General features: G+C 38.0%; 1 long non-coding RNA gene and 1 pseudogene across 1 annotated transcript in view; both read right to left on the bottom strand.

The window, feature by feature from the left end:
* LOC111098549 overlaps positions 1-12,427 on the bottom strand; it is a 41,228-nt gene extending 28,801 nt beyond the window's left edge. The window contains exon 1 of the long non-coding RNA XR_005368638.1: positions 12,242-12,427. This is a non-coding gene — a long non-coding RNA (uncharacterized LOC111098549). The remainder of the gene's footprint in view (positions 1-12,241) is intronic.
* On the bottom strand, positions 642-729 carry LOC119865553 (annotated as a pseudogene).
* Positions 12,428-13,134: the final 707 nt, after the last annotated feature.

Here is a 13,134-nt window from a genome sequence, read left to right as displayed (position 1 = left end):
AATTTTTTTAAGTATGGTAAAATATACATATAAAATTTACCATCATTAACCATTTTTAAATGAACAGGTCAGTACTGTTAGATATATTTACATTGCTTTGCAACAGATCTCTAAAACTTTTTCATCCTGCAAACGGAACTCTATATCCATTGAACACTGATTTCTTATTTCCTCCCCTGTTTACCCCCTAGAAACCCTCTTATTTTCTATTTCTAGGAGTTTGACTACTTTAGATACCTCATAAAATGGGATCAGACTGTATGTGTCTTTCTGTGACTGCTTATCTCACTAAACATAATATCCTTAAGACCCACCCATGTTACGGCATGTGGCAGGATTTCCATTTTTTAACTGAATAATATTCCACTGCATGTGTATACCCCATTTTCCTTATCCATTTATCTGTCCATGGATATCTGGATTACTTCTACCTCTTGGGTATCATGAGTAAAGCCACAATGAACTTGGATATACAAATATCTCTTTGAGATCCTACTTTGAATCATTTTAGATATATACCCAGAAGGGGGATTACGGGATCATATGGTACTTCTATGTTTAATTTTTGAGGAATCTCCATAGCTATTTTCTTTAGTGGCTGAACAATTTTTAATTCCCACCAACAGTGCACAAGAGTTCCAAAAAATATGGGAAGCTTCCTGAATTTGCATGTCATCCTTGCACAGGAGCCATGCTAATCCAATTTTAGTATATGTACTACTGAAGCAACCACTAAATGAAAATTTTTCGAGATAATTTTCATAATTTATAACAAAGCCCATGGGAGTGGAAGATTGCATCTACCAAATTTATAAAAAAATGCATATTGCATAATTCTTTTCAAGAGGAATCAGATCAATGATCAAGGAAAAGTTACAAATAGGGAGCCCTCAGAGCACAGTCCCAGACCAGAACATCAACCTCATCTAGGAACTTGTTGAAAATGCAGATTTTCAGGACCCATCTAAGACCTAGTTACTGACACAGAAATTCTGTGGGTGGGGTCCAGCAACTTGTGTTTTAAAAGCCTTCCAACAGTAAGTGCCTGGATGTTTCAGTCTGTTAAGCCAAGGACTCTTGATTCCAGCTCAGGTCATGATCCCAGGGTCCTGGGATCAGCCCATGGTGGGCTCTGTGCTCAGCAGGGAGTCTGCTTGATATTCTTTCTCTCCCTCTCCTTCTGCCCCTCCCCCTGCTCATGCTTGCTCTTTTTTTCTCTAAAATAAATAAATAAATCTTTTTTAAAAATAAAAATTAATAAAAGCCTTATACCAGCTATTGAAACATACAAAAGTTTGAAATGCTCTTTCTATTATGATTTTATGGATCTTAGAAACAATCCTCTAAGCTCTAATATTTTTTCTACTGGTGCTGGTAATGTAAATAAATTTATTCTTTTTTGTGTGTGGTTTGTTATTTTTTGTTTGTTGCTTTTGTTGTTTGTTTGGTAAAATAGCCTTACTGTAAACATCAGTAATGTCAGGATCAAAAGTAGGTTTAAGCAGTAGTTTAGCCTATGAACTGTAACTATATTAACTTCTTGGTCATGATGTCTTCTGTAAATGGAGGAAACTAGGTCAGAGATAGTGAATGTCTGACCTACATGCCACCACCACTTTTCTAGAGCCAAGGCCAGCTTTGCTAATTGATCAAGACATACTATCCCAGGGACCCGTGGGTGGCTCAGAGGCTAAGTGTCTGCCTTTGGCTCAGGGCGTGTTTCTGGAGTCCCGGGATTGAGTCTCATATAAGGCTTCCCGCAGGGAGCCTGCTTCTCCCTCTGCCTATGTCTCTGCTTCTCTCTCTCTTTGTGTCTCTCATGAATAAATAAATAAAATCTTAAAAAAAAGACACACTATCCCACCCAGTCTACATAGAGTTCTAGAACCCTTCTTAATACAGCCTTACCAAAGAATTAGATGCACATCATGAGATGAAACCCATTTGCCACCAGATAATCTTTGTTGTCTTTCTAGCTATGTCCTCAAATAACTCCAAATGGACTCCAAACACTATACATTCTAGGGTGTTCTCTAGATCTGCAAATATTCAACAAGCTTAGTTTTCTCAACAGTAAGACACTACTAATGTTATCTACTTCTCAGGGTCCTTAGGAAGATTAAATGAAATATATTTGAACCTGCTAGAACAGTGCCAAATGCAAAGTTTTTAAAATATCATTAAACCTTAATTTCTGCATTCTTTATATTTTTTTTTTCTGACCACTCACCTTACCCTTGGCCAGCAACTGCAGCTGATTGAGCTCAGTGATGCTCTAAGAAGCATGCGTGCTCCTCGTACTGACCTGACAATAATGAGGATTGACTGATTTCTTAGCCTTTGCTCCTATTACAGTGTTTCCCTCATCACTCTGCTTACCAAGTCTACATATTGGTTGAACTAGTACCTTTGGGTGAAAAAGGAGCCCTTTTACTTCTTATTTAATCTCACAACAGCAAAATCAAAATAATTATCTTATCCACCACAAACTAAACTCCACATGCATATTGCATATTTCCAGCATTTTAATGCTGACAAAGTAAGATATTAATGAGCAGGTTTCTCTCCTGGATTAGATGTGAAGAAGTTAAGAATTATTGAGGACCATGCATGCACAAAAGCTCTATTAGCCAGTTTGCTGTTATATATGATTTATTCCACACAAGAAGACTTTAAGATATGCATAACTACATTGTTTCTGATTTACAGATATGAAAACTGAGGTTTAGAAAAGTTAAGAAATGTGTAACCAAAGTCATAAGCTTGAAAGAAGGATCAGCTACCTAATTCACTGCAGATCATGAAGCCAAGCCTCTGCATGGAATCCAGGCTACTATACAGGTTGTAGGCCCATGATGGTGCCACAGAATGTTCCAAAATCTGTGTCATTTGTCTATTCCATTACATGGGAGAACCAAATAACTTAGTGGGAAGTGTATCTTAAGAGCCCTGGCTCCAGAAAGAAGGTTAGGAGCCACAGGGAATAAGAGGAAAACCCAGAGATAATCCAGTCAGCTTCATGGCTTTAATGAAGCCTAGCTCTGATCTCAAGGAGCAGCCCGAGTAGATGAAGGAGCACTGGATTTGAGTCAGAGAAACCTGGGCTCAGATCCTGCCTTGGAAACATTATTTGCATGAACCCAAACAAGTCACCCAGCCTTCCCAAGCCTCTGTCTCCTCCATTGAAGAAGTGAGGGGCCATCACTTTTTCTCGATTCACAGATTTAACCACTACATGGGTTGAAGCACATAATTGCATACAGTATGCAAATGAGGATACTGCCTATGGAGCCATTAACTATAGCCCTAATGCTCTACCCCAACTATCTCTTGTATTCAATGATTTGAGTGAATGCCAGAGGGTCTCTGGGGCAGGAAGAAAATCTAAGCTATGTTCAATACTGGAATGTGACATAGAATGGCAGATGACTTTAACATTAACAATGAATGATTTTGAGATTATATAGCATCTACCTATATATTGCAAAAAATGCCTTTCTTTCCTTTCTTTTCTTTCTGCCCCTCCAAGAATGTCAGCATCACTTTGTTGGCTTTGGTCCAAAGAATTATGATCATGTTGGAGAAGAAATATGTACAAGCTGTCCAGTGTGCCAAGACAACCTTTTCTCCTTAGCTATTGTTACATTCACTGTTCTATAGCATCCTTCACATAGTTCAACAATGTCTGTCTGCAGCAGTGACTGAGACATGCCTATAAACAATGGTTTGAGAGGAAGATATACCATTCCAGGGAGCAAGCCATTCTCTCTCCATGCTGTAATCTGTCAGGATTACATGAGATAATGAGTGGCCTTGAGTCCAATGCCACAGGTCAAGTTCTTAAGGCCCACATCATGCATACTCATGGATATTCTTGTGAGACTCTTCCATAAGAGAGGTGGACAAGATTACAAAGGATTCCATCAGACACACAATGTACCTAGTACTAGATCTCCACTAAGTTGTGGAGACAGGTGTAATACAACTTTATTCCACTCCAAAAAGTCAGTCCCATTTCCTTTGGCCATTTCCTAGCAAAGCAAGAATAAATAAAGATTTGTCCCTGAGAATCTGGGGCTCCACCACATTGAGGCTGTCATTTTTATTCACTCTGCTACTGCACTCAGCTGAAAGTTGTTGAGCTCACCCTTGCCTGTCTCCATGAGGTCAAGGGCAACTGATCTACCTTCCTCCTACCTTCCCAACTACCCCAGAACCCAGGACTGATATCCAGCTTCCCATACTTCCCTATTTGGTCCCTAAGATAATAATTACTCTCCCTCTTCCCTTTGATAATTCCCCATTTATTAGGCATTCATTCAAGAGACATTTATTGAGCACCTTGTATTAGCCAGGCACTATTTTAGACACTAGTAATTCAAGTGAACAGAAAATAATCCCTGCATTCATATAGCTTACATTTTAGTTCCAAGGTCTACTTTATTTCCTCCCCAATTATTGATAGTTCAAAGGATACTCACTCTATCTTGCCTGATGACCCCAAATGTAACCTCCTAAATAAAATAGCGTGAGTTGGTGTATTTTCAAGATCTAAACTGTTTAGTGTTATTTATGGTCACCATGTAAAATTTCAAGAGAAAAAGAGAAGAAGGTTTGACACCTCAGGAACAGAAGCCCATATTGGAACTCAGTTAAAATAGGAAATAATGCTTCTGGATACAATATGGAGAGTATTTCTTGAAGCAGTCATAATCAAGCCTCTGTAACTGGTTAAAAAAAAAGGCTTCACATAAACCAAATGATGACAAAACCCAAGTAGCAAGGCCATGGAACACTTCTCAGCAGGTGTAATCTATGAGGACAAAATTAAATGATGGAATCCATTGTTTTATTTTACTTTCCTCCATCCCATGATAATTCCAAGAACCCAGGCATGGCTCTCTTAGATACAAAACCAGTGGAGTCTTGGATGAATGGATTCACTCATTAAGTGCTCATTAAAAGGAAACAGAACTTTGGAAGCAGGAACCATGTGGTCCCCACATAGAGAAGCTACAACAGTGTTCCAGTCGAAAGCCCAAAGGGGGATGAAGCTAAGAGCTCAGAAGAAGAGAAGCAGGGTGATAGGAGGGCTGGCCCAAGGGAAGTAGTGAGAGTAGAAACTGAAGGCAGATTCCAACTGTGAGTCAAGACCTAGATTGTCATAAGTTCATGGGAGAACCTCCTCCCCCTCCCCCCACCAGGAGACATGCAGGGGACTAGAGAAAGAAGAAAATAGAGTGACTTGGCTTCTGCAGTTAAGCAGGTCATGGTTGGGGCCTAAGTTGTTATTTTAAATTCACAGTGTGAAATCATAATTATCCTGTGATGTTTGTCTTGAAAACCTAGCTGTTTCTGCCTCTGCCATTCTGAGAGTGAGAGAAACTGATGGAATCATTAGTGGACGCCCCAGTATCGTAGGTGTCTCTGTCACCATCCTCACCAGATCCACATTTTGTTCTACTTAGTGAGTAGTGGGTGGGCTGTAACTGACAGAAGAATCTAAATTACCATCGTGTCAAGCACAAGTCTAAACTAGGTCTGCATGACTTCATAGGTTTAGGGCAAGGGTTAAAAAAGATCTAATTTTAGCAGATAGAAATGTGCAGAAGTGATGAGAGCCAAAAAAAAGATCCTTATTATTCAATAAGGGATCCTACTGAGACACCTAGAGCACCTTGAGTTTTTAATACCTTTTAAAAATCACTTATCTTCAAGCTTGTTTACTACCTTATCTTATTTATGGTCAGAAAAACCCAGCCTACCATCTCAACCTTGTCACTAGCTGTCTGACCTTGGTCTAATTACTCTTCCTTTTTGGATCTCAGATTCCCAAATGAAAGCAATAATAACTACCTTTCAAGGCTGATGTAAACATTAAATGAAATAGTACAAGTATGAAGGTTTAGTAGGCTACATTCTATTGTAGCTTCTCAATATTTGCTTAATGATAAATGATTGTATGAATGAATAATCATTAAATGGGAAAACATTTCTTTCCTTTTCTTATACACTCTCATTCCAGAGTCATCTAAGACATGAACATGAAAAATAAAAACTATTTGTTTTTTCATCTGAATTTATAGTTTACGAAATGAGGCTTTATGTATCTCATTTAATCCTCATAAAAGCCCTTGAGAGACAGTCTAGGCAGGGGTTGTCATTTCCATCTTACAGAAAGTGATGTAAAGGGCAGTGATTTTTATTATCTAAATCCATTAAAAGAAGAAAGGAAGGAAGAAAGAAAGAGTGGGAGGGGAGAAAGAAGAAAGGAGGATGGGAGGGTGGGAAGAAAGAAAGAAAGGACTCAAGCTCATATCTTCCAACACTAATTCCAAATTCTTTCCATTTTGAAAACTACCATTCCATATATCCTTGAAAACTGAGCAACTCATCTGCCATCATTGGACCAGGTATTAACACAATCAAAATAGACATTTCCTTCCTGACTAGAACTGATTAATGGCTACATCTGTCTGCAATATCACTCCTGGACAACACAAAGGAGACTTTTTCATATAAAGCTGTCAGAAAAGATTCAAACTCCGAGAAAGCAATCTGTTAATTATCTTCAGTTGTGCTAACTCCAAGATGGCTTCTAGGGGAGAGAAGATTAAGACACACAGTCATTTCAAAGTGACATTCTCAGTGTTCTGACCTGCCAGTCAGTACCTAGAACAATTGCAGATGAAGCCATGGGTAGGTTTATGATGAAGAAGAGCTTTCAGATTAGACATCAAAGAGGTAGACTAAGTCAGAAAATCCAAGAACCCCTGGCTACCTAAATGGAACAATGTCCTGAAATCAAGCAGAAAAATTATGAGTGAGGGATGCATAAATATTTACTGAACGTCTACTGCATACTGAAGTGAAAACTCTAGATATAGTATCCAATTTAATCCCTCCATATACATGAAAGTTAGATATTTTTAATCCTTATTGTACACATAAAATCCCGTAGCTCACAGAATTTAGATAACTTGTCTGAGTGGCTGAGATTCAATTTAAATCCCGACCTGCCTGAACCCAAAGCCCATGTTTTTATTGCTGACCAAGAATTTTCAACTAGCAGTCCACAGAGGAGAGTAGAGCTGACAGTAGAAAAAACTACAGTTATTCACATCCCATTCTAACTCCAATATCCTGATTCCATACATCCAAGATGGAGCCCATATTTCTGTATCTTGAGCAAGTTTTCTGGGTTATTAAAAGGGACACCTGAATATGAAAAGTTATGCTATGTTGCCTACTCAGGAGACAAGGACATATTTCTTACAGATGTGGTACTTGATGTATTTAGCACTTAGCTGGTGTAATAGGTATAGATTGCACCTTGACACCCAAGGTACAATAAAGATCCAATTTCCCTATATTTGCAGATCAAATTATTCTCTTTCAAATTCTCACTTACCTTCATCAATTGGTGATTTTTATGACCTTACAACATGCTAGAAGCTCTCAAGATTATTCAAAAGTTAGGAAGCAGCCTTTTCTTCAGACCCCTCACAGTGTTGACCATTACCCAACTGGCCACATAATGTAGGTTCTCCCCATTCACACCAGCCAGGGAGTCACCAGGTCTTCCCAGAGACACTCTGTGGCTCCCAGGCTGGGTCGTGAACTCGCATTCTTTTAAGACCTGACACTCCCTGTGTACTACTAAGGTTCTCACTTATCTAAGGAAACTGAAAGTGCAATTATTCTTTCCAGTCTCAGGAAAGTTCCCTTAATCTCCTCTTAACCCGCCAAGCAAAGGAGCCCTTACTTTTAATGCTAAGACCACTGTCCACTTGTCTTTCTTCACACTTTGTCCTTAACAGGGACACAGAATGGTTAACTAGGATCTATAAACTATTTTAGGTCCAAGAATTAAAAGTAGCAAATTTTGTCTTTTATGGGAATCAGATCAGTGTAAAAATGCATGAGTTAGTCTTATATCCCCAAGGCTGAAAAACTACTTCTTCAAAGCAACAGGATACAAAACACAAGTTTGGGTCTTCCTATTCTGCTACATTAAATTCTCATTAACCCACCTTGCCACATTGTTTACAGACTTGGAGGCAAAATGAGATAGCATTCAAATCAATGTGCATGCGCTTGGCCATAACAGGTGCCTAATTTCGAGTGAGCAAAATATGGAAAACAAAACAACTAAAAAACATGGCCCCTCACAAAGCTTCTATAACCCTATTGTGAAATGACTCGGAACTTTCACACAGTGAGATTACTTTCTTTGTTCTATTATTCACCCCCTCCTACACTCTTTGAATCTAGGTTTTCTACCCTGGCCCTCCCCAAAAATTTAAATTAAAATACTAACATAGAACAAACTAAGATGCGGCAAGGTACTCTGAAAACTGGAAAACTTTATAACAATGTGCCACATTTTCTAAAGAATAAGAAAAAAGTAAGAATTTTATCACCTCACTTCTGGCTTCACCTTATCTTTCCACCCTAATTTTTTCTTTGTCCCACTGTCATTATCCACTCAGGCATTAATTGGTTCTGACCTTATTGAGTTCAAGGTAGCTGAGGATAATGCTTTAAATCCTCTCTGTAATAAGATGAGATATTAAACAAACAAGCAAAAATCATAGGAACCTTATTTCCAGGAATCTGCCATGCCAAGTCAAGTGCTTCATAGAGAAATATAACCTTTAAGGGAGACAGAAGAGGTAGAGATTGAGGAATAGCTTTAAAGGGTCTGGATGGAAGAGAGAGAACAAAATAAAGAGAAAAAATCTACAAGAAGGGGTAGGATTCGAACAAAATGTCATATATAATAGACAATGGTGATGCCTGGTCAGATCACTGTTCATATTGGCAAGCAGGAAAAGACAAAACTGGAAAATACAGGTGGCTAATAGACTACAAAAACTGTATGAGAAAAAAGTATATGCGATGTCCAAGTGGGATTTATTGCAGGTATGCAATACTGATTCAATATGTGAAAACCAATCAGTGCAATCAACTTAACTTTTATAAGGCATTAACTTCAGCTAATGACAATGTATCTGTATTCATTTATTCATTATAATAAATGTACCATAATAATATAGGATGCTCATGATTGGGGGAATGGGTGAAGAGTATGTAGAAACTCTGTGCTATCTTCATAATTCTGTAAATCTAAACTAAAGTCAAAATTAAAAATTGAAATTAATTCTAAAATTAAAAGTAAGTAAATAAATAAATAATTTCTTTTTCCAAAAAAAGATAAATCAGGGAAATAAAAGTTATTACAAGTCAAAGAACTTTACAAGTGACCAATTCAAGGCCATTCAACTGGTTCTGACTGAGTTAGAATCAGATTTGAGATCTGAGTGATTCTTGGCCTAGTGAAGTAAACCAAAAGAATCAAATCAAAACAAGTGATAAGGAAATGCAATGCTTAGAATATCTTCTTCCAAATAAAAACAGAGATTTAAGGTTATCTCCCCTTATGATTTTTAGAGAATATAAATGAAGCTCAGCCAAAGACAATGTGTTAACCAATGATGATGCCAACAGGAAGAAAAGTGTTTGGAATATGTTTCTTTTTCAAATTAGATAGATTTTCTTGGGTTGGCTTAAGGGACATTAAACATTCCACCCCCAAGCCCTAGAAGAAATGATTATATTACAGACATGAAATAACTGTTCTTTGCAATCATGAAGTATTTCAAGATTTATAAAGAGCATTGGGTTTGTCAAGAGATCATAGTTACTGCTTCTGACTTTGAGTCTAAAGCTCACCGGCTGGGATCCCATCAGGGCTGTGCACTCTGCCTGTGTTAGCTCATTCAACTCTCACAAGAATGCTATGAAGTCAAGACATCAGACATGTTTTCAAGGTTGAGCAACTGCCCTTCCAAGTGGTGAGATGACTTGCCCAAAGTCATGCAGGGGAATTAGAACCCAGGTATATTGGAACTCCTGAGTGGCTCAGCAGTTGAGCGTCTGCCTTTGGCTCAGAGCATGATCCTAGGTCCAGTGATTGAATCCTGTGTCGGGCTCCCTGCGGGGGCCTGCTTCTCCCTCTGCCTGTCTCTGCCTCTCTCTCTGTGTCTCTCATGAATAAATAGAATCTTTGAAGAAAAAAAAAAAAGAACCCAGGTATATTTATTCAGAAACTATGGCGACTTTTTCACTCTGTGACCTTAGACAAATTATTATTTTTATTTTTCAAACACTCTATAGTGATTATCATGTGCTGGTCACAATTCTATACACTTCACAAATAGGAATTTATTTAATACTCATAATCATTTATTAGGTAGATGTTATTAATATCCCTATTTTCAAATAAAGAAACTGACTTCATCTTCTGAGCCTCTGACTCCTTTTCTAAAAGGGATTTCTAAAATCTCCCACAGTTTCGAGCAGTCATTGATTCAATAAGCAGTAAGTCTCCAAGGTCAATCTCCCCAGCTGTGTGCCTCAGACAAGGCCATTCTGAGGACTGACCAAACTCCTTTGAAGTAGCGTCTATAAATTCAAGCCAAAACAATGAAACAAAAACTCATCAAATTTAATTTTCCTTGGGAAAGTTATAGCAAGCAGAGAGATGGCATCAGGTGACATTTGTGCAAGTTGCTATTTTAATACATATTCATTTGAAAGAGTAACTGAGAATATAATAAAGACGTGAAAAGATCCAAGAAGTTTCTGTTAAAAGGACTCCATCTTTCTTGCACCTTTTACTTAATAAAAAGAAAAAATAAGGAGGACGGCAAGAGAGGGATGGAGAGAAAGAAAAGAGGGAGAAGAAAAGAGAGAGTAGAAAGAAGAAGGAAAGGTGGGAGGGAGGGAAGAAAAGAAGGCAGGAAGGAAGAAAGGAAGAGAGGGAGGGAGGAGAAGAAAAAAGAGAGAGTAGATAGAAGGAAGAAAAGATGAGAGGAGAGAAAAAGAGGGAGGGTTAGAGAGAGTAAGACAGAAGGAAAGAAAATTAAGAAAAGGAGTAAAATAACCCTTATAGAGACTAATGGAAAACTGAAATAAACAACATACCAAGAAGTGTAATAAAGAGTGTCAGCTAAACCTGGGATCAAATATTTCTCTCATCCCTTAAGAACTATATGACCATCAACAAGTTACTTAACTGCTCTAATAACAGTTTCTTTACCTGAAAAAGTCAGAACACTTTCTTCTTTCTGGTATTTTTAAGTAAATGAAATAGTGTATGTGAGTAGTCTAGTAATGTGCCTAGCACCCAGCAAGTACTAACCAAAAGTTAACTCCATAGATGTCTCACCTAATGGTGAGCCTAAAGAGCTGACTGTGCCCACACTAATAAAGTGAGGTTTAAGAACATAATAAAAAATGCAAATTGAGAACCTTAGTTTGAACCATCACAACAAAAGTAGTATTTGGATGGCCATTCTCAAAACCAGATGGAATCAGGGGAGCCTTAAATTTAGAAAGAATTATTCCTGCACTGAAGAAAACATTGGGAACTCCAGTTGACCCATCCTAGCTAGTTCAGATTCCTTAAAAGAATGAGTAAAAGGAGGCTCAGACTGGTATATCTTAGATATTCTAAGCACTGTCAGCTCAAGAAAATATTAAGTATACCAACGGTTTCTTCAGTGTCATTGTTCAGTCATGTAAAATATGAACATCAAAGTCTGTAAATTATATTCTTCCCATTATGAGGCATGGCCTGTCTCCTAAGTGCAAATGCCTGAGACTTCTATCAGGTAGGCTTTAGATAAAGAACCTATATATTCCAGAAAATTCTTCTGTTTCCATCCTTCAGGCAACATTTCATTTATGCTCACACCATCAAACAGTCTTTACTACTAAAGGTCTGGGTTCAAATTCCAGCCTTTTAAGTTATTAACCTTGTGTACATTATACAATCTCTCTGAGTCTCAGTTTTCTCATTTAAAATTTAAAGTGAAGACTATTGTCTTTATAGAGAATCAAACGATCTGATACAAATAAATTGCACACATTCATCGCACAACAGGTACTAGCATATTTACTCACATTGATAATTATTGTCATCTCTGAGCTCTGTTCTTTATGAATGTTCCCAAACAATTCCATTAGGAACCCATCATGTTCCCATGCTCAGACACCATATCTAAAGTCCTGTCCTTCTGAGATGGTTTCTAATTTCCTAATCTAGATGACTTCTGGTAAGTCCTTCACCAAGAGCTTCTAGGAAATACTACCATTGGAAATTGTGCAAAAGAAAAAAGTCCTATCCTGCATTTAAGCAAGATTAAGAGTTAAAAATAAATGTCTTGTCACTAACCTTGCAAAGGGAGAGATGGTTATTCCACATGTTGGTTAATGATTAGGAAGAATATGCTGGTAGCTAAGGGGATTGATTTGCAGATTATCAAATGACTCAGGTTAATCAGAAGGAAGGATGGCCACAAGGAGAACCAACACCAAGGTGTTCAACAATGTGCAGAAGCGAGTACATAAGGTAACTCACGTTGTCAAGAATAACATACACGAAACGAGCATTCTGGAATTTGAAGAACTTATGATTCTATTCATGCATTCTAATGGCATCCTGGAGATAATTAAAATGTCTCAAAAACTAGTAAGTGAGATGTCAAAGCAGATAACTCAATAGGGATGTCAGCTTTCTGTATAACAGCCGTCAAAACAGTGACTAAGATTTAAGGCTGGAATGATTTTCTCTTTCCTTGGCCAATTGATGGGATGACAGTGCCTTCGTTTTGCTACTCAATAAAGTGTAGCCTTTGGAGGAGATGGAGGGGCAAGAATGGTAGGAAGCTGAGCTGCTTGGACCAATATATCCCAGTAGGTTCAACCATGAACTGTTGCAAAGACCTAGTTTTATCTCTTCTTTCTATGCCAGAAATAACTTCCAAAACTGCAAAAAGTAATTCATGTTCTTCCCTGATCAAAATTCTTCAGAACAGTAACATTTTTGGGGATGCATAATCTTTTGTGACCTATCTTTCAATCATCAGATGTGCGGCTTTTCATGAGATTTGCCAACAAAATTAATTGACCCCCTTATCTCCACCCTTTACCCGTATCTGTTCTGTGTATTTATCTGAGATACCGTTGAAAATTTTATGTCCCAGTTCAGAGTCCCAGGAGGCTCACTCTTACATGTCACACCATGTATGATGATGTAGCAGTTAAGAGCATGGACACTGAAGCCAA

Source organism: Canis lupus, chromosome 13, assembly GCF_011100685.1.
Source record: "Canis lupus familiaris isolate Mischka breed German Shepherd chromosome 13, alternate assembly UU_Cfam_GSD_1.0, whole genome shotgun sequence".
Taxonomy (NCBI): domain Eukaryota; kingdom Metazoa; phylum Chordata; class Mammalia; order Carnivora; family Canidae; genus Canis; species Canis lupus.
Note: the sequence above shows the minus strand (reverse complement) of the source record. Positions and strands in the feature narration are given on the sequence as shown.